At 32.0% G+C, this 22,608-nt stretch overlaps 1 protein-coding gene across 2 annotated transcripts in view; it reads right to left on the bottom strand.

Annotated features, from left to right (window-relative positions):
• The window catches only part of LOC101888470 (protein CREBRF homolog), an 85,336-nt gene that overhangs the window by 31,602 nt on the left and 31,126 nt on the right, over positions 1 to 22,608 (bottom strand). The window contains exon 1 of one of the 2 annotated variants that reach the window (XM_020035667.2): positions 13,929 to 14,212. The exons of the other annotated variant lie outside the window; for it this stretch is intronic. The gene's annotated coding sequence lies outside the window, so the exon portion shown is untranslated. Of the gene's footprint in view, positions 1 to 13,928; positions 14,213 to 22,608 lie in introns of those variants that run through there. 2 annotated transcript variants of the gene reach the window in all.

Genomic DNA, 22,608 nt, shown 5'->3' with positions numbered 1-22,608 from the left:
CCTTTAAATAATACTCTTTAAAAAATCCACGTTTCTTCAACTGACTATCCTTGAAAAATCCAGATTCCTCGGTCTGATGGCACTTGAAAAAAAATATTCTTTAAAAAATCCACATTTCTTGGGCGGATAGTCCTTGGAAAATAAATTTTTAAAAATCCACGTTTCTTGATATGGTGGTTCTTGAAAAATAGACATTCGAATCCCTTTGACGTATGAGTGACGAAAAAACCGCATACGTACGGGGTTCTTCGGAGTATGACTAACATCAGCACTTATACGATCCGAATCGAATACGAATCGAAAACTACATTCTACATTTTTAAGATTTTAACAGAGTTTTTAACTGATTTTATTTTTTTGAAAATTGGCAAATTCATACCAAATGGTGGAGGGTATTCAAAGTTCGCCAGGCTGCGAACATAAAGCCTTTTTTACTTGTTTTCTTTTACTTTACAAGAATTTCCTAGAGGTAAGATTATTATCAGAGATATAGGTATCTACATATGTTATCTGCAGATATTTTTTCAGATATCGTATGATTAACGGCAAAGCCCATACGACGTGATAACTAAATAAATATTCTGGATGTTTTGGCTTATGAGAATTTGGATGTTTTGAAAGCATTTGGATGCTTCGGAAATGCGTCCTATATTTGTACGAAAAATACTAAATGGTACTAAATTGGGTATTGGGTGAAGGGATATGACTGGAATCTCCAAATTAGATATTGGGTTCTCTCTGGAATTGAGATTTGGAGGGGGGTCTTTAAAATGTGTACGATAAATGTACGAAAAGTACTAAGTATTTGGTGAAGGGATAGAGATAAAATTCTGAAAATTGATATCTAGATTATTGATGGCATTTGTGTTTAAAGTTTGGTTTTGGTTTGGAAATGCAACATATATTTGTACGAAAAGTACTAAATGGTACTAAATTTGGTATTGGGTGAGGGGATAGGGCTGGAATCCTCAAATTTGATACTCATGTCAATGGTAATGTCTGCTGTTAAGATATGCAGGTGGTTTTTTGAAATGTGTACTATAGTTGTACGAAAAGTACTAAATGGTACTAAGTTTGGTACTGGGTGAAGGGATAGAGATAAAATTCTGAAATTTAATATTAACAAAACTGTTGGTATCTGAGGTTGGATTTTGGCGGTGGTGTGTAAATGCGTCCTATATTTGTCCTTAAATCTCCAAAGGATAGGGCTTAAATCTCCAAATTTGATATTGAGGTATCTGAAATAGAAATATGGAGGTGGCTTTGGAAATGTGTATTCTAATAGGGTTTTTGGTATTTTGGGTGAAGCAATACAGCTAAAATCCTGAAATTTAATATTGAGGCCCCTGTTGGTATCTGGAATTGAGATATGGAACGGTTTTGCAAATTAATACTGAAATGATTCGAAAAGTACTAAATGTTACTAAATTTGGTATTAAGTGAATGTATAAAGCTGGAATCCCGAAATTTGATATTGAGGTCACTGTTGGTATCTGGCGTACATATGATTTTCAGCTTGGATTGCCTTGACCAAACATGTTTAATCATTTATATCAATAATGAGGAATCAAAACCAAGAAGTCATTGGACCCACACATTTCTCAACTACCCAAGTGATAAAAATCATAGCCATACAACAAACAAACGAACGAACACATGTGAAACTGTGTTCAATTCTCTGCATATTTGTTGTTCTGAGTGTATGTGTGTGTCTGTGTAAACACATAATTATTTATTAAATAAATAAGAAAGAAAAAATTAAATAAATGATAAGTTTTTTCTGCTGCTGTGGTATCGTGTGCCGTTTTTTAACCCCTTTAGTCACGTGTTCCTTCCACAGCTGCCGCTTAGCACTCGCTTATCAAAAGCTAAAGCAAACATGCTGCAAATGAGGAGCTGAAAAGCGATTGACCAAAGTTGAGGCAGAAGTGAAGAAGAAAAATATTTTGAGATTGAAAAGAAAGAATTTTCAGATGAAAAAACTACAACCAACTTCAGACTGCTGTGATTTCTAAGCCACTCGCCCGACAGCTGTTAAAATTATTCCAGTGACAGCTCATTATATTGTTTACAAGTGTACAAAAGCATTTTGGTCGGAATTTTCCAGAAAAAAAGTTATTCGTAATGTAATTCAAGCGGGATAGTTTGATTTCTTTATATTTGGCTGGACAGCCACAAGTGGCTATAGTTGGAGCACTCCAGCATTGAAATCTGAATAAATCTTTTTGTGTCCCGTACCATCGCTCGTTACCGTGATACTGGAAGCGTAGCCCGACCCGTCAAGAAAGTGGACGGAAGAAATCAGCAACATCAACAGAAATGGTTCGAAAACTAGAGAAGCGACTTGATCGACACCCGCGTCGAAGTGGCCGAAAAGTGGCTCGTGAGCTGAACATATCGCAATATGCCAATCGGCAAATATTGAACCAGTAAAGAAAGTCTTAAAGTCGGTCGGGGCCGACTTTATGATACCCTACACAACTTTGCTAATTTAGTAGAGCTCCACATAACATTTGGCGCACAATTAATTTGAAATCGGATAAAGATATATATGGGAGCTATATCCAAATCTGAACCGATCTCGATAAATTTGGCAAAGATATTTCTGAGCTGTATTTGATATATTTCCCTGAATATCGTTGTTACGGAGTGTATATTACGGCTGTGGGGTAACAAATATAACAAATCGGATGAACAGTATATATGGGAGCTATAGCTATATTTGAACCGATCTTCACCAAATTTGACATACTAGCTTCTAGACTCAATCCGTTCGTAAGTGCCAAATTTCATAAAATTTGGGCAAATATTAGACGTTTTGGTGCATAATCAAAGGTAAATCGGACGAAGTTATATATGGGAGCTATATCCGAATTTGAACCGATCTCGATAAAATTTAGCAAATGTATTTCTGAGCTGCATTTGATATATTTCCCCAAATATTGTTGTATTGCAGAGTGCATATTACGGCTGCGGAGGGCAAAAATAACAAATCGGGTGAACAATATATATGGGAATTATAGCTATATCTGAACGGATTTCGATCAAATTTGGCATACTTACAGGTCATTACAGGTCAAATCTGATCGTACGTGCAAAATTCCATACTATTCGGACTGATATTACACGTTTGGTGCACAATAAAAGGCAAATCGGACGAAGATATATATGGGAGCTACATCTAAATTTTGACCGATTATCTCCAATTTCAATAGGGTTCGTCCATGGGCCAAACAAATGATTTGTGCAAAATTTCATCTGGATAGGGCAATAAATGCGAACTGTAATTTATTTACAAAAATACATGGACAGACGGACGGACGGACATGCATAAATCGACTCAGAATGTGATTCTTTGCAGATCATCAAAAGGAACTATGGGTCTATCTCGTTTCCTTTTGCCTGTTACAAACAAATGCACAAAGACATAATAATACCCTGACCACCTTGGGGTGTAGGGTATAAAAATGAGCTCGGAACTTACACCGCAACAGATAGAAAATAGACTCAAAAGAGCTAAAGAGTTACTTCGCTTGGCGCAAGTGGTGAACTGCCGAATTTCGATTTCTCCGCTCCGATGAGAAAACATTCGTTGTCCAGCAGTTTGTAAACAAACAAAATTATGGTGTTTAAATGCCAAAGAGGTCAGCTGAAAATGTGCACCTTCGCTTGGCCACCAGAACTCAAGCGCCGGCCATGGTGATGGTATGGGCCGCCATAACAGCCGATGGTTGCTCTCCGCTCGTATTAAACGACCGTGGCACCAGAATAAATGCCGAATATTATCCCGAAAATATTCTGGAGGTCATGGTGATGGCATGGGCCGCCATAACAGCCGATGCTTGCTCTTCGCTCGCATTAAACGTCCATGACATCAGAATAAATGTCAAAATATTTTTGCGAAAATATTCTGGAGGGTGTATTAAAGCCTTGGGCACGCAAACATTTTGGCCGCAGACCTTGGACATTCCAACAGGACTCAGCACCATCGCACTCAGCACCCCCCGCCACCCAAGAATGGTTGCAAAATGAGGTTCCTTGCATCATTTCCAGCACACAATGGCCATGAAAATCTCCACATACCAATCCGCTGGACTATTGTGCCTGGGGTATTTTGGAAAGCAAGGTTGGCACTAAACAGTACCAAAGTGGCGATCACCTCAAGCAAGTCGCATCAGAATAAATGTCGAAAATTTTTGCGAAAATATTCTGGAGGGTGTATTAAAGCCTTGGGCAGGCAAACAGGACTCAGCACATTCGCACTCAGCACGCGCCAACCTAGAATGGTTACAAAATGAGGTTCCTTGCATCATTTCCAGCACACAGTGGCCATGAAAATCTCCAGATACCAATCCGTTGGACTATTGTGTCTGGAGAATTTTTGGAAAGCAAGGTCGGCACTAAACAGTACCAAAGTGTCGATCACCTCAAGCAAGCGCTTTGCCGAGAATGGGCCAAAGTAGCGCAGAGCAACGTGGCAGCGTGTGACGGTTTTATTGGGCGTTAATTCGTAACAAAGGTGACCAATTCGAACAAATCTAAACTTATTCTAAAATTTGATGCTATTTCCGACATTTTTTGACTTTCGTTAAAAAAAAATTAAAAAATTGTAAAAATTATGGCGTTTGACTTTGTTGCAGTTTTTTTTATCTCACCCTGTATATATAAACGTATACTTAATATTTCCTCGCAGTTACTCATATCACCCAGGGGACAATTTAATTAATATCGCTCATACGACCCCCAAGTACTAAATCAGAAAAATTACTTTCTTCTCATAAATTGGGGGAAAGAATTTCGAGACCTAGAAAAAATTGTAATTTTTTTATTCGAAAACAAAAAGGAATTCTCATCAAAGTTATTTGATTTATTCCATCAATTTTTTCCTTCTGTCGTTTTTTGCAAATTAAAAAAAAATTCATACCAATATCAAGTCTTCTCATTCAAACACAAATTCATGCGAATTTCAATTAATTTAAATTGAAAATCAATTTGAATTAATTTGTGTGTGTGTATGTTTTTTTGTCGGTCAATGGCTGTTATTGGCCTTGAAAGCGTTCAATTGAAACCAACAAAAAAAAAATATAAGAGAAGATGAAAAAAAAAAGCAAGCAAAGAAAATGCTGCCAACGAGTGTGACAGAGATTGCCCGAAATGTGGGTTATTCTGCAGCAAATGGACCACGAGCATCCACCACCATTTTATGTAAATTAAATAAATTCACTTCAAAGACGACAAAAACACCAACAACAACAAAAATGCTTTTTTTTGGCAAAAAATGTGTGGCGCCTAGCCGATCCCAAAGGGAATAGATTGTCTGTCTGTCTGTCTGCGAGACTTTTGGTCGATTTGCCAAAAAATTTGTTTCATCTCTTTTTTTTTTTTTTTTTTTTTTGCTTTTCATTAACAGTTAAGAGTTTCTTTTCTGTTTTTATTTTATTTGATTGATTTTTTATTTTCTTTTTTACAAATGAAAATAGACCCAATGTTAAGCACATTCATTGACCACAAATTAAGGGAAGACAAGATTTTTTAAGAAAAAAGAGGAGTTTTTTTGTGAGGTAGGTACCGATATCTACCATCTTCACATCAGTTCTTAGAAAGTTAGTAGAAACAATGGAATGTTTGAAGTTTCGAGAGAATCAGATGCGTATTCTACATTTTATGAGCATTTTTGTTATTCAAAAATGGAGTGGACCAGAAGGAGTGGACCGATATCTACCATCTTCACACCTGAACTTGTATTGACTGAAATATTGAGATGCGGGAAATTTGAAGAGAATTGGGTGGTTATTTCGCATTTCCTGAGCATTTTTGTTATTCAAAATTTTGACCCCTTTGTGGGGGAGGTACCACAAGGAGTTGGCCGATATCTACCATATTCACATCAGATCTTGTGTAGGAAGATATATTGGGATGTGTTAAATTTGAAGTGAATCGGATGCTTCTTTCGCATTTTATGAGAGTTACAATTATTCAAAAATTTGGACTCGTTGGGGGGGAGCTACCACAAGGAGTTGGCCGATATCTACCATCTTCACACCTGATCTTGTGTAGATAGAAATATTGACATGTGTCGAGTTTGAATGTAATCGGATACTTGTTTCGCATTTTATGAGCATTTGGGTTATTCAAAATTTTGATCCCTTTGTGGGGGAGGTACCAGAAGGAGTCCGCCGATATCTACCATATTCACATCAGATCTTGTGTAGGAAGATATATTGGGATGTGTTAAATTTGAAGTGAATCGTATGTTTTTTTTTCGCATTTTATGAGAGTTACAATTATTCAAAAATTTGGACCCGTTGGGGGGGGAGCTACCACAAGGAGTTGGCCGATATCTACCATCTTCACACCTGATCTTGTGTTGATAGAAATATTGAGATGTGTCGAGTTTGAATGTAATCGGATGCTTATTTTGCTTTTTATGAGCATTTTTGTTATTCAAAATTTTGAACCCTTTGTGGGGGAGCTACCAGAAGGAGTGCGCCGATATCTACCATATTCACATCAGGTCTTGTGTAGGAAGAAATATTGAGATGTGCGAAATTTGGAGAGAATCACATGCATATTTTGCATTTTATGAGCATTTTGGTTATTCAAAATTCTGACCCCTTTGTGGGAGAGGTACCAGAAGGTATGGTCCGAACTCTGTCATTTCTATAACAGATCCTGTGTTGATAGAAATATTCAAATACGCCACGTCTATATGGATGTTTATTTCGCGATTTATGAGCTTAATGGATATTCAACATTTCGACCTTTTTGTGGGGGAGGTACCGAAAGGAGTGGGCCGATATGTTCCATCTTAACACCAGATCTTTTGTTTATAAAAATATTGGGATGTGAGAAATTTGACTCTTATTTTACGTTTTATAAGAGTCCAAAAGTGTGACCCTTTGTGGGGGAGCTACTTGCTGGAGTGGACCGATATTTTCCATATTCGCACCTAACCTAGCACTGATGCAAATATTAGGATTTGCAAAGTTGGAGTAAAATCGGATTATTGCTTCTCTTTCTGTTATTAAAAATTTCGACCTTTTGTGGGGGAGGTACCAGAAGAAGCGGACCGATGTATTTCATATTAACACCAGACCTTGGGTCGATAAAAATATTGGGATGCGTGAAATTTGAACACAATCAGACTCTTATTTCACATTTTATAAGAGTTATAATTATCCAAAATTATGACCCTTTGGGGGGGAGCTACTTGATGAAGTGGTCGGATATTGTCCATTTTCATACTTGACCTAGCGCTGATGAAAATATTAGGATTTACAAAGTAGGAGCAAAATCGGATTATCCTTTCTCTTTCTGTGCAGAAAATATATTTTTTGAAAATATCGACCTTTTGTGGGGGAGGTACCAAAAGGAGTAAACCGATATCACATATCTTCGAACTTGATCTAAGTTTGATAATAATATTACGATGTACCAAGATTGGGATCAAATCGGACACTCCCTTCGAGAGTTCTCATGAGCACCAGCCAGCCACACACACAGACAAATAGACGGATGGACGAAAGGACATAACTAGATCAACTTCAAATGTCCTGAAACGGATTTCGTCCAAAGAGACCTAAGGTCTAAAACCGTTATTTCGATGAGGCAGGTTTTGACCGTACCAAATGATATATACCCTCTCTAGCCCCATGGCTGAGAGTATAATGAAACCCTTTGGACTGTTAGCCCATTAAAATATTCTTTAAAACTCTATGATTTTTCGTCTCTAGGTCTGTGAAAAATAATTATGTTAAAAATCCAAGATTTTTTGTGTGTCCGTTCTTAAAGACTTTAAAATTTGAAATTATTGGACTGTTGTTGGAATTTCCCAGTTTTTTTAAGAAATAATTTTCCTGGCTATTTTTCAGGAGATTTTTTTAATTTTTTTCAAGGACCAACAAATCAAAAATGTTGTATTTTCTAAAGATTTTTTTTTTCGTGAATCAAAAGACAAAAATCAGTGGATTTTTTTTAAAAATTATTTTTCGAGGACCAACAGACAAATTTTTTATAAAATTCTTTTTTAATTTATTTAAATGAATCCTCTGTAAAACTTAAAAATATCTCCACGATTTTTGGTCTGCGGGTTATTGGAAAAGAAAAAAATTAAAAAAACCGAAACTATCTGTTTCTTGAAAAAAATCGAAATTATTAGGCTGTTCGTAAAAAAAAATCTTAAAAATTTTAAATTTCATTGAAAGAAAAAAATATTTAAAAAATTCCACTATTTTTGGACTGTTAGTCCTTGAAATTATTAGGCTGTTCGTAAAAATAATCTTACAAATTTTTAAATTCATTGAAAAAAAAATATTTGAAAAATGCCACCATTTTTTGGACTGTTAGTCCTTGAGAATTCCTAAAAAGTAAAAATAAAAATAAATCATTTCTTCTTTGAAAAAAAAAAAAAAATAATAATAATCCACAATAATTAGCTGTTGGTTCCTGCAACATTCAGCTCTTTGTGAAAAATAATTATGTTAAAAGTCCAAGATTTTTTGGTGTGTCGGTTCTCAATGTCTTAAAAATCCAGAATTATTGGACTGTTGATCCTGGAATTTCCCAGTTTTTTAAAAAATAATTTTCCTGACTATTTTTCAGTAGATTTTTTTAAATTTTTTTTTTCAAGGGCCAACAAATCAAAAATGTTGCATTTTCTAAAGATTTTTTTTTTAGGGGATCAAAAGATAAAAATCAGTGGATTTTTTAAGAATTGTTTTTTAAGGACCAACAGACAATTTTTTATAAAATTCTTCTTTAATTAATCTTTGACAAATCTTAAAAAAAGGTCTGCGGGTCATTGGAAATAAAATTAAAAAAAACCGAAACTATCTGGTTCTAGAAAAAATTTTAAATTATTAGGCTGTTCGTAAAAATAATCTTAGAAATTTCAAAAACATTTTTAGACTGTTAATCCTTGAAAATTCCTAAAAAGTAAAAATAAAAATAAATCATTTGTTCCTTGAAAAAAAAATAAATAAATAAATAATCCACAATAATTAGCTGTTGGTTCCTGCAACATGCAGCTCTTTGTGAAAAATAATTATGTTAAAAGTCCATGATTTTTTGGTGTGTCGATTCTCAATGTCTTTAAAATTTAAAATTATTGGACTGTTGATCCTGGAATTTCCCCCATTTTTTTATTTTTTTAATTTTCCTGGTCCTTGGCAAATATTAAAAAAAATCTACGAATTTTTTTCTTTTAATCCTCAGTAAAACTTGATCTCCACGATTTTTGGTCTGCGGGTTATTGGAAAAAATTAAAAAAAAAAAACCGAAACTATCTGTTTCTTGAAAAAAATCGAAATTATTAGGCTGTTCGTAAAAATAATCTTAAAAATTTTTAATTTCATTGAAAGAAAAAAATATTTGAAAAATGACACTATTTTTGGACTGTTAGTCCTTGAAATTATTAGGCTGTTTAAAATCCAAAATTATCGGACTGTTGATTCTGGAATTTCCCACATTTTTTTATTGTTATTTTTTTTTTTAATTTTCCTGAACATTTTTCAGGAGATTTTTTTTTAATTTTTTCAAGGACCAACAAATCAAAAATGTTGCATTTTCATCAGTGAATTTTTTAAGAAATTTTTTTCGAGGACCATCAGACAAATTTTTTTATTAAATTATTTTTTAATTTATTTAAATTATTAAAAAAATCTAAATTATTAGGCTGTTCGTAAAAGTAATCTTACAAATTTTAAAATTCATTGAAAAAAAATATTTGAAAAATGCCACAATTTGTTGACTGTTAGTCCTTGAAAATTCCTAAAAAGTTAAAATAAAAAAAATAAAAATAAATCATTTGTTCCTTGAAAAAAATAAATAATCCACAATAATTTGATGTTGGTTCCTGCAACATGCTGCTCTTTGAAAACTTCGTTCTAAAAAATCCAAGAGTGTTGCTCTGCTGGCAATTAAAAAATCTTTCTATATTTATATTTTGAAATATAATTTTTTTACATTTCACACATTGTGTTGGGTGTTAATACAGCCGTATCATGAATTTGTTAATTTTTAAAAGTGCAAAATAATATTAAAATGTATTTATTTATATTTATTTGTGCTTACATTGCCTACAGATGCATGTATGTATGTATGTAACAATTTTGCAAATATTTTTTTTCGCAACTGTCTAGACTGAAAACTGCGGTAAAAAGAAATTGTCATAATTTTTAATGTCACTGTCAGCGGTTTATTTAAGTATTTTATATTTTACAGGCACACACACACATACATGAATTTCTGTATGTGTGTGGATTTACCGGGGAACAACATGTAATTGTAACAAACGTTTGTCTAGAAGTAACAACAACAAAAAAACAAAGAAAGAAAAATATTGATAATGACAATGAAATTCCGTTAAAATATTCAGGGAATGGGACGATCAAAAAAGAAAAAATAAATAAACGAATGTATTATCTTATCAAATTTTTGATTTGTAATTAAGAAAAAAAAAAATAAATAAATAAACCAAAAAAAAAATAAAAATATATATTTATTTGATTTCCTGATTGCTGAAGATTCAGCAGAGTTTCTTTTCTTGGGTTTTGTTTGTTTGCGAAAAAAAAAAACAAGATAAGGTCGTTTTATTTTATGTCCCCCTCTCCCCCTCCCTTCCACCCCTGTTCTATTTAATTTTATTCACCACAACTGTTTGCCTAGCAAATGTTTCAAACAAAGCGAAAAACACAGCAAACCAATTTGTTTTCCGTTTTGTTTATACATTTATTTATTTATTTCTTTTTTTTTTTTTTTGTAAACAATATGAAGAGCCAACCGACCTCACCCGCCACCCCATTGCCCTTGCCCTTGTACTTGACACATTGCTGTAAAAATACAACATGTTTGGCATTGATGTAGTTTATTAACCTCTATTTTAGCAACAAAAAGAGGAGCATTTTTTTATTTCTTTCTTTGAATGGGAGAGTGGTACATCGGGTGGTATAGGTGATGTCAACACTCATACGCATGGCTGTATTTAGGTCATGAAAGAAGGTTCCTTTTGTAACTGTTGGCACGTTTTGTTCTTTTTTATTCGATAAGAGTTTATCAATGGCCAATAGAACAATTATCGTAAAATTGTGAAAGTTTTTTTTTTTTTTTCGAAGAACAAACAGATCTATTATTGCCAAATGTTTAAGAATTATTTATAAAACATACCAATAATCGTGGGTTTAAAAAAAATTGAAGGAACCACAGACAAATAATCTGGGATTTAAAAAAAAAATTTCAAGGACCTACAGACCAATTTTTTGGATTTTTTAAACAATTATTTTTAAGGACCAACTCGAAAAATATTCGATTTTTTTCAAGGGTGAACCTACCAAGAATCTTGAAATTTTTTAAGAATTATTTTCAAGAACCTATAGATCGATAATCAAGGATTTTTTGATTTTTTAAAGGTCCACGTGGAGTTTCAATAACAAATTTTAAGGACCCTCAATAATCAATAATCTCGGATTTAAAAAAAAATCAAGGACCTACACCAATTTTTTTTTTTTGGATTTTTTATACAATTATTTTTAAGGACCAACACGGATAATCCTAGATTTTTTTTCAAGGATCAATCTACCAAGAATCTTGGAATTTTTAAAGAATTATTTCCAAGAACCTACAGATCGATAATCAAGGATTTTTTGATTTTTTAAAGGTCCACGTGGAGTTTCAATAACAAAGGAGCCTCAAACCAATAATCATGAAATTACTTTCAAGGACCAACAGACTAATAATCGTTTTTGTCATGGAACAATAAACCCAGTTTTTTTTTTTTTTTTTAAACCAATAAATCAATAATTTTTAAAACCTAATTTTAAGGACCAACATCCCAGGAATCGTAGACTTTTTAAGGATTTATTTTTAAAGAGGACAACAGTTCAAAAATGTTGGAATTTTTTATGAATCGTGGATTTTTAAGGAATTATTTTCAAGGACCAACAGAGCAATAAAATTTTATACCCTCAGTTATATGGCTACAGAGGGTATATATCATTGGTAAATGGTAAATATCGGCCACAAAGAGTCAATATTTTTTTGGTAATTATAAAATGCGCTATAAGCATCCGATTCTCTTCAAATTTCGCTCGTCTAAATATTTTGATCAATACAAAGTCTGGTGGGAAGATGGTACATATCGGCCCTCCCCTTCTGGTAGCTCCCCCACAAAGGGTTCAACATTTTATAATAATCGTAACTCCAATAAAATGAGAAATAAGCATCCGATTCTCTTAAAATTTCACATATCTCAATATTTCTTCCTACACAAGATTTGGTGGGAAAATGGTAGATATCGATCAACTCCTTCTGGTACCTCCCCCACTAAGGGGTCAACATTTTTGAATAATTATAACTCTTATAAAATGAGAAATAAGCATACGATTCTATTCAAACTATAAACAATAATATTTATATCAGCACAAGATCTGATGTAAAGATGGTACATATCGGCCCACTCCTTGTGGTACCTCCCCCACAACGGGTCTACATTTTTAAATAATTACAACTCTCATAAAATGCGAAATTAGCATCTGATTCTTTCTAAACTTCATCCATTGCAATATGTCTACTAACACAAGATTTGGTGTGAAGATGGCAGATATTGGTCCACCCCTTCTGGTACCTCCCCCACAACCGGTCAGCAATTTTGAATAACCATGACGCTCATAAAACGCGAAATGACCATCCGATTCCTTTCAAACTCGGCACATGACAATATTTCTTCTAACATAATATCAGCTGTAAAGATGGGATATATCGGTCCACTCGCTCTGGTACCTCCCCCACAAAGGGTTCAAAATTTTGAATGACCAAAATGCCCATAAAATGCGAAATAAGCATCTAATTCTTTCGGAATATCATACATTCTAATATTTCTACTAACACAATATCTGCTGTGAAGATGGTAGACATCGGCTAACCGCTTCTGGTACCTCCCCCACAAAAGGTGAAATTTTTTAATCTTTTTTTAAATTTAAATGATTATTTCTAAAATAGATTTTCGTCTAGCCATTAAAATAGCATCTAATATACCTGATAGGACTTCTAACCAACAGTCGCGTACTGGTTTATGCATAGAAATTCCCTAGATTCCAATTTGTAATGACATCTCCTTAAGTCATTAAAAGTTCCACTCAAAATACAAAATGTTCAAATATCCATCAACAATTTACCCTGGCCTTAATAGGAGAAAAATATCCATTTGTTTTCAAATCTTTTATATTTTTGACCCACAGATCGTATGAGTATTGATATCTCTCATACGCTCTTAAAAAACTTCTCTTGGAACTTCCCCCCAAGTGGTATGAGTATTGGCATCAAACATACGCCGTAAGGAACTTTTCTGGCCTTCCCCGAAACACTATGTTTCCAATTGTAGAAATTATTATATTTTATTTATTCTCCATTTGTTTTCGCTTCTACCAATCGTTTTTTTTTTTTTTTTTATTTCGATATAATTATAACATAATTAGTTTTTTTTCTTTTTCTTTTTTTGTCACAGAAAAGCGAACCAACCCATACTCATCTATTAAGTAATTATTGTTTATGGCTTATCTGCTAGGGGTGTGGTCTTTTAAATGGATTTGAAAATATTTATTTTTGCTAAAAATAGTTTTCTTGGCTGCCATGAAAATACGTTGAGTGTTTGTGCTGATTTTTTTATTTTTGCGCTGTTTATTGTTTTGATTTGCTACGTTTGTTTGTCGTCAAACAAATGTTTTTGGTGATTGGGAAATAGCAATGAAGATGACATATTTAGGCTTTAAATATAGAAAATCTTTAAGAGGTCTTCAAATGTGTGTCTGTCATTTTTTACAGATTTCCATTCAAAAACTTTAAACGACAGTAGGTAGAGAGAAGAGCATAATGAGATATTTAAAAAAATATATTATTATAAACAAAAAATAAAATAAAATGCATTTTCAACTGACCTTTTTGTGTAAAAAGAAAATATTCCAAAAATATAATCCAAAAACTGGAAATAGAGGTGGGGGAATGTTCAATTACTGAGATTGATTTTCCGTTGTCTCTCAATGCGGGCAATTTTATTAGGGGATTTATTTATAAAAATTATAGTTTATTTTAAATAGTACTGCAAATAATTTCGTTGAGACGTTTTTCACATTTCCACAATATTATTTATTTTTAAGATTTTTAAATAGTTTTATTTTTAAATATTTGTATTGTTTGTTTTTTATTCACTTGAAGACGCTATCTAAAAAGAAACATAAACGTATAAATACATATTTCAGGCGATTTTTTTTTCAATTTTTTATTTTTTTATTTATTGTTTTTTAATTTTTTCAACATTTATTATTTAGTCGTATTTTTTTTTTTTAAATTTGTATTAGTTTTAATTTAAAAAAAATTTTATTATTATTATTTTTTTGGTTTTTATTTATGAATAGTCTATTACATAGCTTTTTTTTATTTTTTTGTTCATAATTTTACATAGTTTTTTGTTTGTTTAACTTCTTTGAACCTTTTTTTTATTTTTTGCCCTTTTTAATTGTTCTTATTTTGTAATTACTTTATCGTCTCTTTTTAAATAGCAAATATATTAATTTTTATTATTATTTAAAGAAATATGATTTTAATTTTCCTAAAAACACAATTTTTGCCGGTAAAATTCAACAATTCTATCCTATTCCCCTTAAGTATCAGCCAAAAAACAACAAAACAAGAAGAGAACACCAACAACATCTCAACTCAAATGTGTGTTATTTGGAGAGTAAGTACGCGAGTATGCCTTGAGGGGTTGGAGCGAGAGAGAGAGAAAAAAACCACCGCTATCAATAGGTGTGAATGAGTGAGTGGCGAGTATGTGTTGTGTGTGTGTGTGTGTGTAGTAATGGGTGAATAGTTTTGCCAGACATATTTTTAGTTGTTGTTATCTGTTTTGTTTTTGTTTTTCTAGTCTTTGGTATTCAATCACAATAATGCAGGCAGGCGGCGTCAGGTATCACGAATTTCTTGCGTGTCAAAACGATTTATAATAATGAAATAAAATGTGAAAAAAAAAGAATAAACGAAAACGAAAACGAAAAACAAAACATATATGTATAAAAAAGATTATCATAATAAAAAGCGAACACACACAAACACACCGATACTCCAACAAAGGTACATTCACAAAAAAGGCAACTCTCTTGTCCCCTCTCTCCCTAAACATACCACTGATCACCTACACAATCCACTTTGAGTTGTAGTTGAAAACAAATCAAAACCCATGTCAGGCTATGGGCAAAAATGTCTAATAGAGGGGGAAAACGAAAATCGAAAGAAAAAACAATAACAAATAAAAGACAACTTTGACAGAGAACAGCAATAGTTTGATACTGGAATATCAAACAACACAAACACACAGATATGTTTCTGTTAATTTGTTTTTTTTTTTTTTTTTCGCAAAACATTCTCCACCGGCCACATTAAAATGCCATTAATAAAAGTAGTGTTCCAGTCCACAAACTATTGTTTCTTTTTGGTTTTAATTTTGCAAATTAAAACAAATAATAAAAATTCTAAATAAATTTGCATAGCAATTTTTTTGAATGTTGTCAAACGGCTTAGATTTCTTGAAAATTCCAGATATCAACAAGTAGCGAAAACACACAAAAAAATTAGAAATTTATGGGCGTTGACTTTTGGACTTGTCGAAAACAAGAACTATAGCGATCTTTAAGTTATGGAAATTGTTAGAAATTCGAAATTTAAATAAGGAAGCACCAACTACCAATGAGTACCTGTTGTATTTCGACGTCTATTTGGGAGTAGATGTTGTATTTCGACATCTACTTAGGAGCATATGTTGTTATTAGACATCTTCTAAGGAATAGATGTTGATTTGTGGCATCTACCACAGAGTAGATGTTGTATTTCAACATCTACTGCCGAGTAGATGTTGTATTTCAACATCTACTGCCGAGTAGATGTTGTATTTCAACATCTACTGCCGAGTAGATGTTGTATTTCAACATCTACTACCGAGTAGATGTTGTATTTCAACATCTACTACCGAGTAGATGTTGTATTTCAACATCTACTACCGAGTAGATGTTGTATTTCAACATCTACAGTAGAGTAGATGTTGTAATTCGACATCTACCAATGAGTAGAAGTTGTTTTTCGACATCTACTAAGGAGTAGATGTTGTATTTCAACATCTACTGCCGAGTAGATGTCGTTATTCAACTTCTACTAAGGAGTAGATTTTCCATTTCAACATCTACTGCCAAGTAGAAGTCGTTATTCAACATCTACTAAGGAGTAGATTTTCTATTTCAACATCTACTAAGGAGTAGATTTTCTATTTCAACATCTACTAGGGAGTAGATGTTGTATTTCAACATCTACTGCTAAGTAGATGTCGTATTTCCACATCTACTATAGGGTAGATGTCGCTTTTCTACATCTACTAAAGAGAAGATGTCGCTTTTCTACATCTACCACGGAGTAGATGTCGTATTATGACATCTACTAGATAGTAGATGTCATATTTTAACATCTACTAGAGAGTAGATGTCGTATTACAACACAAACTACAGAGTATATATCGTATATCAGCATCCACTTAGAATAGATGGCGTAATTCGGCATCTACCAGAGAGCAGAAGTCGTATTTCCACATATTTCGACATCTACTATTGAGTAGATGTTGTATATCGACATCTACAAATGAGTAGGTGTGGTATATCGACTTCGAATTCTGTTGAGGAGGCTACCACTCTCTAAGCGTGGTCTCTCTGGGTAATTCTAAAAGGGCGCTGGCCGGTGCATCGTATCGCGACCACGGTGCAATGGTTGGAGACGTCAAGGCGAGAATTATGTAAAATCTCCTCGAATTTATGTCTCTTTGTTTGTCTTAAGTATTTACAATCTCCTCCTAAATACCTGAACTTCCTGTCTTAAATTTACTTGGCCATCTTGACTTGTCTAAGTCATTTATCTTCTAGTCTAATGTAGCAAATTCCACAGTTCACAATCGTTAAGAAAAACCCCATTCATTTGAGTAAAGGTTCATAACACAAATGACCTCACTGGTCATTTATGTACTGTGGAGTACATAAATTCTCTTTCATATTATTAATTTAGCTTAATTATCTACCAAATGATCAGGCAAAATTCAATGTGTGGCCGCCGGCGTGGAAGAGCTAATCCCTTTTTGAGAATAACCCCCCCCCCACCAAATGAATGCTTTGTTTTTGTTTTCATTGGCTCACAGAGTGCCTGCCTCCCTTTCTATCTATGCATGCAACTACTCAGTGGTTACTACTGTTACAAAATGTAAACAATAACAGAGACATCGATAGAGCGAGAGAGAGAGAGAGCGCACACCAGGTAGCAGTAGTAAAAACAAAACACGTACTCAAAAACACGTGCATGCGTGGAGACCATGTTAAGAAATTCTCGCCCCACACACACACACACAATGAGGGGGGAGGTTGCGAGTGTGAGAGAGAAATAACAGAGCACTAAATAATAGAAATGTGGTGTCCAACCACAACTGCTGTTTTACTCTTGAAACTCATTCAGGGTTAAGTAGTGGGGGCATTTTTTTTAATTGTTGTTTTTTTTTTGCTGCTGTTATTAATGTGACTGCTGTTGATTGTTTAGTTTCATTTTTTTTTTTGTTGAATTCTTGATATAGTATGTAAATTAATTATGTAAATTTTTGTGTTATATGAGATGTGTAGTATTGGTTGTGCTCTTTGTTGTTGTTGTTACTGTTTTTCTTCATACAGAAAGATAATTGTTATAGTTGTTAATTTAATATGGGTATTTGATGATGTTGATTTTTTGTTGTTGTTGTCTCTCTTTTGTGTTTTGGCTTGAATTATTTTTATTTGTTTTGTTTTTTGGTTAAACTTTTTATTAATTTTTATAGGGTACATGTGAGAGTGTGTGTGTAAACTGGTTCATTTGTTAACACAAAAATTTAACAACTCACACAAACGAAGAGGCTTGCTTGCAGTCAGTTCGCCCATGTGGGGGAAGAGTGAGGGAGAGAGAGAAAATAACAAAGTTATAATAAATAAAACCTGATTTTTTCGTGTTTTAGGTATTATTTTTATGTAAATTAATTTTGTTGCTGTTTTCTTGTCAGAGGGCAGGTTTTTCTATTCAAATTTTCTAATGTTTTTAATTTCGATCGACTCAAAGACTTTCGTTTTATTTTTTATGGGTTTCGAAAAAAAATATATATATTTTCTCGATCGAGAAATAAATATTTTTCTTAATTTCTATATTTTGGCCTTATTTGGTGTATAAAAAATTATCAAAAATGTTATTTATTATTTTGTATAACACCCATATAACAGTACCTCCCGATATTCGGTATTTTGATGATTTTAGCGACATTATTCACCGGAATTATTTCAAATTTGGTATTTGAAGTTCATAATGGATAATACAGCCTAAGACAGAAAATTGTCTGTGCAGGTCCACGTCTTCGTATAACCCCCATATAACGGTATAACGGTTTTGCTACATTCACCGATTTTTTTCAAGTTTCGTATTTGAATATTGTAATGGCTTATGATAAAAGTTGCCTATGCAGGTCCACGTCGCCGTATAGACCCTAATATAAGGGCTACGTTCGGTAGTTTCAAGATTTTAACAGAATTTTTAATGGATTTTATTTTTTTAAAAAATTGCCAAATTCGTTCCAAATGGTGGAGGGTATTCAAAGATCGGCCCGGCCGAACTTACAGCTTTTTTACTTGTTTTTGCGAAAATTTAAAATTTTTGAAATTTTCTCTCTCACCTTCTCTTTACTAATCTATCATTTTTTGTTTTAGTTTTTAGTTTTTATATTTTTATTATTTGCAGAGGTCTAAAATAATTCCAATATATTTTTATATAGATTTTTACAAGAAAAAATAATGAAAGTTTGGCACACAAAAAATTGAGTTTCTACATTTTTTGTTAAAAATTTGTCTATTTTTTTCAAAAAAAAAAAAAATCGTACTTATTTTTAAAAAAAAACTATTATTTGAAGATGTTTAAAATAATTCTCCTATATTTTTATATAGATTTATAACAAGGAATGTAATTATAGAAAGTCTGACACAAAAAAAATAAATAATTTTAGTTTCCATTTTTTTTTTTTTTGTTAAATTTGTTTCAGAATTTTTTTTAAATCATATTAATTTTTAAAAAATTCAAATTTTTTTCATTATATATTGCCAGTCTCTTTTGGATTTTTATAATTGTTTTAATTTTTTTTTAGAAATTTTCGGATTATATTTTATAAACTTCTTGGGTTTTTTTTTAATTAAAAACGGTTTTTAAATTTGCTTTTAATTTTTTTACATTTATTATTTATTATTATTATTTTTTTTTTTTAATTTGTCTATTTTTTTCAAAAAATAAAATAATCGTATTTATTTTTAAAAAAACTATTATTTGTAAAGGTTTAAAATAATTCTCCTATATTTTTATATAGATTTATAACAAGGAATGTAATTATAGAAAGTCTGACACCAAAAAAGAAATAATTTTAGTCTCAATTTTTTTTTTTTTTTTTTTTTTTTGTTAAATTTGTTTCAGAGTTTTTTTAAATCATATTAATTTAAAAAAATAGATTTTTTTTCATTATAAATTGCCTGTCTCTTTTGGATTTTCATATTTTTTTTAATTTTTTTTTTTTAAATTCTAATTGTATTTTATAAATTTCTTGTTTTTTTTTTTTTTAATTTAAATAGTTTTTTAATTTTCTTTTAATTTTTTATATATATTATTTATAAATTATTTAATTTTATTTTAATTTTCCACATATTTCCATTATTTTTACATACATTATTCTTAATTTAATTCCATATTTTTCTCACTCTATTGACAAAACATATGTTTCAATAATTATTATTATTATTTTGCTTCGTCGTCTTCTTCTACTTCGCTTCTATCAACTTTGTATTACTTTTTTAAGAATTTCGTTGCGAAATACTTGTTTGCGAAAAAATGTGATTTTGTTTTCTTCTTTTCTTTGTTGCTTTTGTTGTTGTTGTGGTTGTTGTTTTTATTATTATTCTTGTTTTGTAAACTTTTTATTAAGAATAAAGAACGAAAGGCCTTTGATTGGCTGGTTGGTTGGCTGGTGTGTATTTTTTTATTAATTAAACTTTGTTGTTGTCTGTTTTTTTATTATTATTATTATTGTTGTTGTTCAAATTATTTGAAATAATTTCCATTTAGTTAAATTATTCTTCATTATTCTTCTTCCGTTTATTGTATTATTTGTTGTTGTTTTTTTTTTTTTTTTGTTCTTTTCTCACACACAACGGTTATACTATGTATTTGGATTATTTTGTGTTTTTATTTTTGTGTATAAATCGCTTTTGTGTGACTAAAGCTTTCCGCGTTAACGCTTTGGACGTTCTTGACCGTTTGATAAAAACTTTTACAATAATCATACGTACCATGAGGACGTTTGACTATGGGGGCCACCAGCCATACAAATTTCAACGAAGAATACGAAACAAAACACACGCCACGAAGAAGAAGAGCTTGCGCTCTCATCTGGTGGATGGCTCTCTGTATTGGTCTCTCACAAAATGTTGGTCAGAAATGTTGCCAATTCAACGTTTTTTTTTTTTTTTTGATATTAACATAGACAGAGAAGGCGTTTTTGCAACATTCATAAAACGATCAGTAAAATCGAATTTTACAATTTAACTTTAAATTCTCTAGTTAATGTAAATAATAATAATATGTTAAAAAAATGTAAAATTTATCAAAAATAACAGATTAACCTACAATTAGATTGGTTTGAGAGTTGGATAAAAATTTGAAAATGCGTAAAATTAAATCATACCGTAAGGAACATTTTCTTTAAAAGACTGACAGGGAAGTTTAAAGGAGAGAAGGGATTTGAGGAAATTAGATAAATTACACCTTGGTACTAAACACATAGTTTTCACTCGTAGTATTTAAATTTCGAATGCAATTTTCTTAGAAACTATTAAACTTAGATAAATCCTTTATTACGAGATTTATAGTAAAAATTTGTGTAGAATATTTCCACTTTTGACAATTTGTGCTTAAAACGAAATTATATGTTCCTTCCATGCATCACCTCGAAAAAAGACATTTAAGCCTTTATTCGTAAGATATCGGCTAAAATGTTAGAAAGAGTATGTACAATTTTATGGAGAACAATTGCAGAAGATCAGGCCTATACCCACCGGGATTCCGTGATGCCATACAAAGAGAAGTTTCCAACACAAAAATCCTCTAAAAGACTAAATTCCAAAAATTATTTTAATAGACTCAAAGTTAAAAACGCTGACAGGTCTTTCTGAAACTAAGCAGATGGAATTCGTTATTGAAGAACATAAGATTTTCTTTAATAACCCAAAAAAGACTTTTTGGAAAATTCAAGAAATGTTTCTTCTGGTAGTAGGTCCCGATATGGACGTGGAACTTTAGGTCTTCTTTATATAAAATTAAAAAAGGAGATTTCATTGAATTGAAGAATTTGGCTGAGGCCATTAAAAAAAAATCATTTTCATTTTAACTTCTTTTTAAAGGTCAAGTGGCATTCTTAATGAAAACCCGAGGTTAGAAAACACTTTCTGTAACTTTCTGTAACTGAGGAGATGATATTCGTTATTGAAGAACTGAAGTTTTTCTTATATAACCCTTGAAACCCCTTTTAGAAGATTCAAGAAGTGTTTCTTCTAGTCATATGGAAGTAGAGTTTTGGATCTGCAAGTACAGTTATATGGGGGGACATCTACAGCCAATTTTTTGCCAGAGAAGGTGCCGCCTATTGCAAATACCAAGTTTGAGATAATTCTGTTGAAAAATATGCCGAATATTGAAACGTACCTTTATATGGAGGCTATACAAAACAATTCTGGTGAAAAGCTTGTATAGAGTAGTCATGTACAGAAGTTTTTGGAACCTTCTATGGCCCTATGGGGTAGGTAACTGTATTAATTGAAAATAAATAAAAAATGAACAAATAAATAAAAAAATGCCGAATATCTGGAGGTTCCTTGGATCAATACAAAAAACTTTTCGTTTTGAAATTTTGACCAAAACACCAAAAGTCTTGCAGACCTAAAACACATCTAAGTAAAATTTTATCAATCTACTTCGTTTCATTCGGAGGATAGAGTGCTTTCCACAGACCGACGGACATCGCTAAATCGACATAGAATTTTATGCTGATCAAGAATATATATACTTTGTGGGATCCAAAATGTATACTTCGAGGTGTTACAAACGGTGCTATGGGTGCAAAGATTCTCGAGAAACGTTGAGGGGTCCATATCTTGGGGAGAATTAAAAAAAAACTATATTTACTATGTATAACATTTATTGCCAACATTTATTGTTTAAGGCAGAAATTCATTTCTATGATATTGTGTCGAAACGAATATTCATTCATTCCTCCTTCCGATGACAAATTTAAAAAAAAAAAAATTAGGAAAAGGGTCGTATTTTTAGGGAATTTGAGTTGTATTGTTTTGTAAATTTGCCACCTGGTCGACCTTTGAATAGAATTATCAAAAAAATATATATAAATATAAAGAACAGCTTCGTAAAACAAAAGAAATACAGCCCAAAGGTTACGCCTGCCTCCTGTCACAATTTTTTAAAATTATA

Source organism: Musca domestica, unplaced genomic scaffold, assembly GCF_030504385.1.
Source record: "Musca domestica strain aabys unplaced genomic scaffold, Musca_domestica.polishedcontigs.V.1.1 24, whole genome shotgun sequence".
Classification (NCBI taxonomy): Eukaryota; Metazoa; Arthropoda; class Insecta; order Diptera; family Muscidae; genus Musca; species Musca domestica.
Note: the sequence above shows the minus strand (reverse complement) of the source record. Positions and strands in the feature narration are given on the sequence as shown.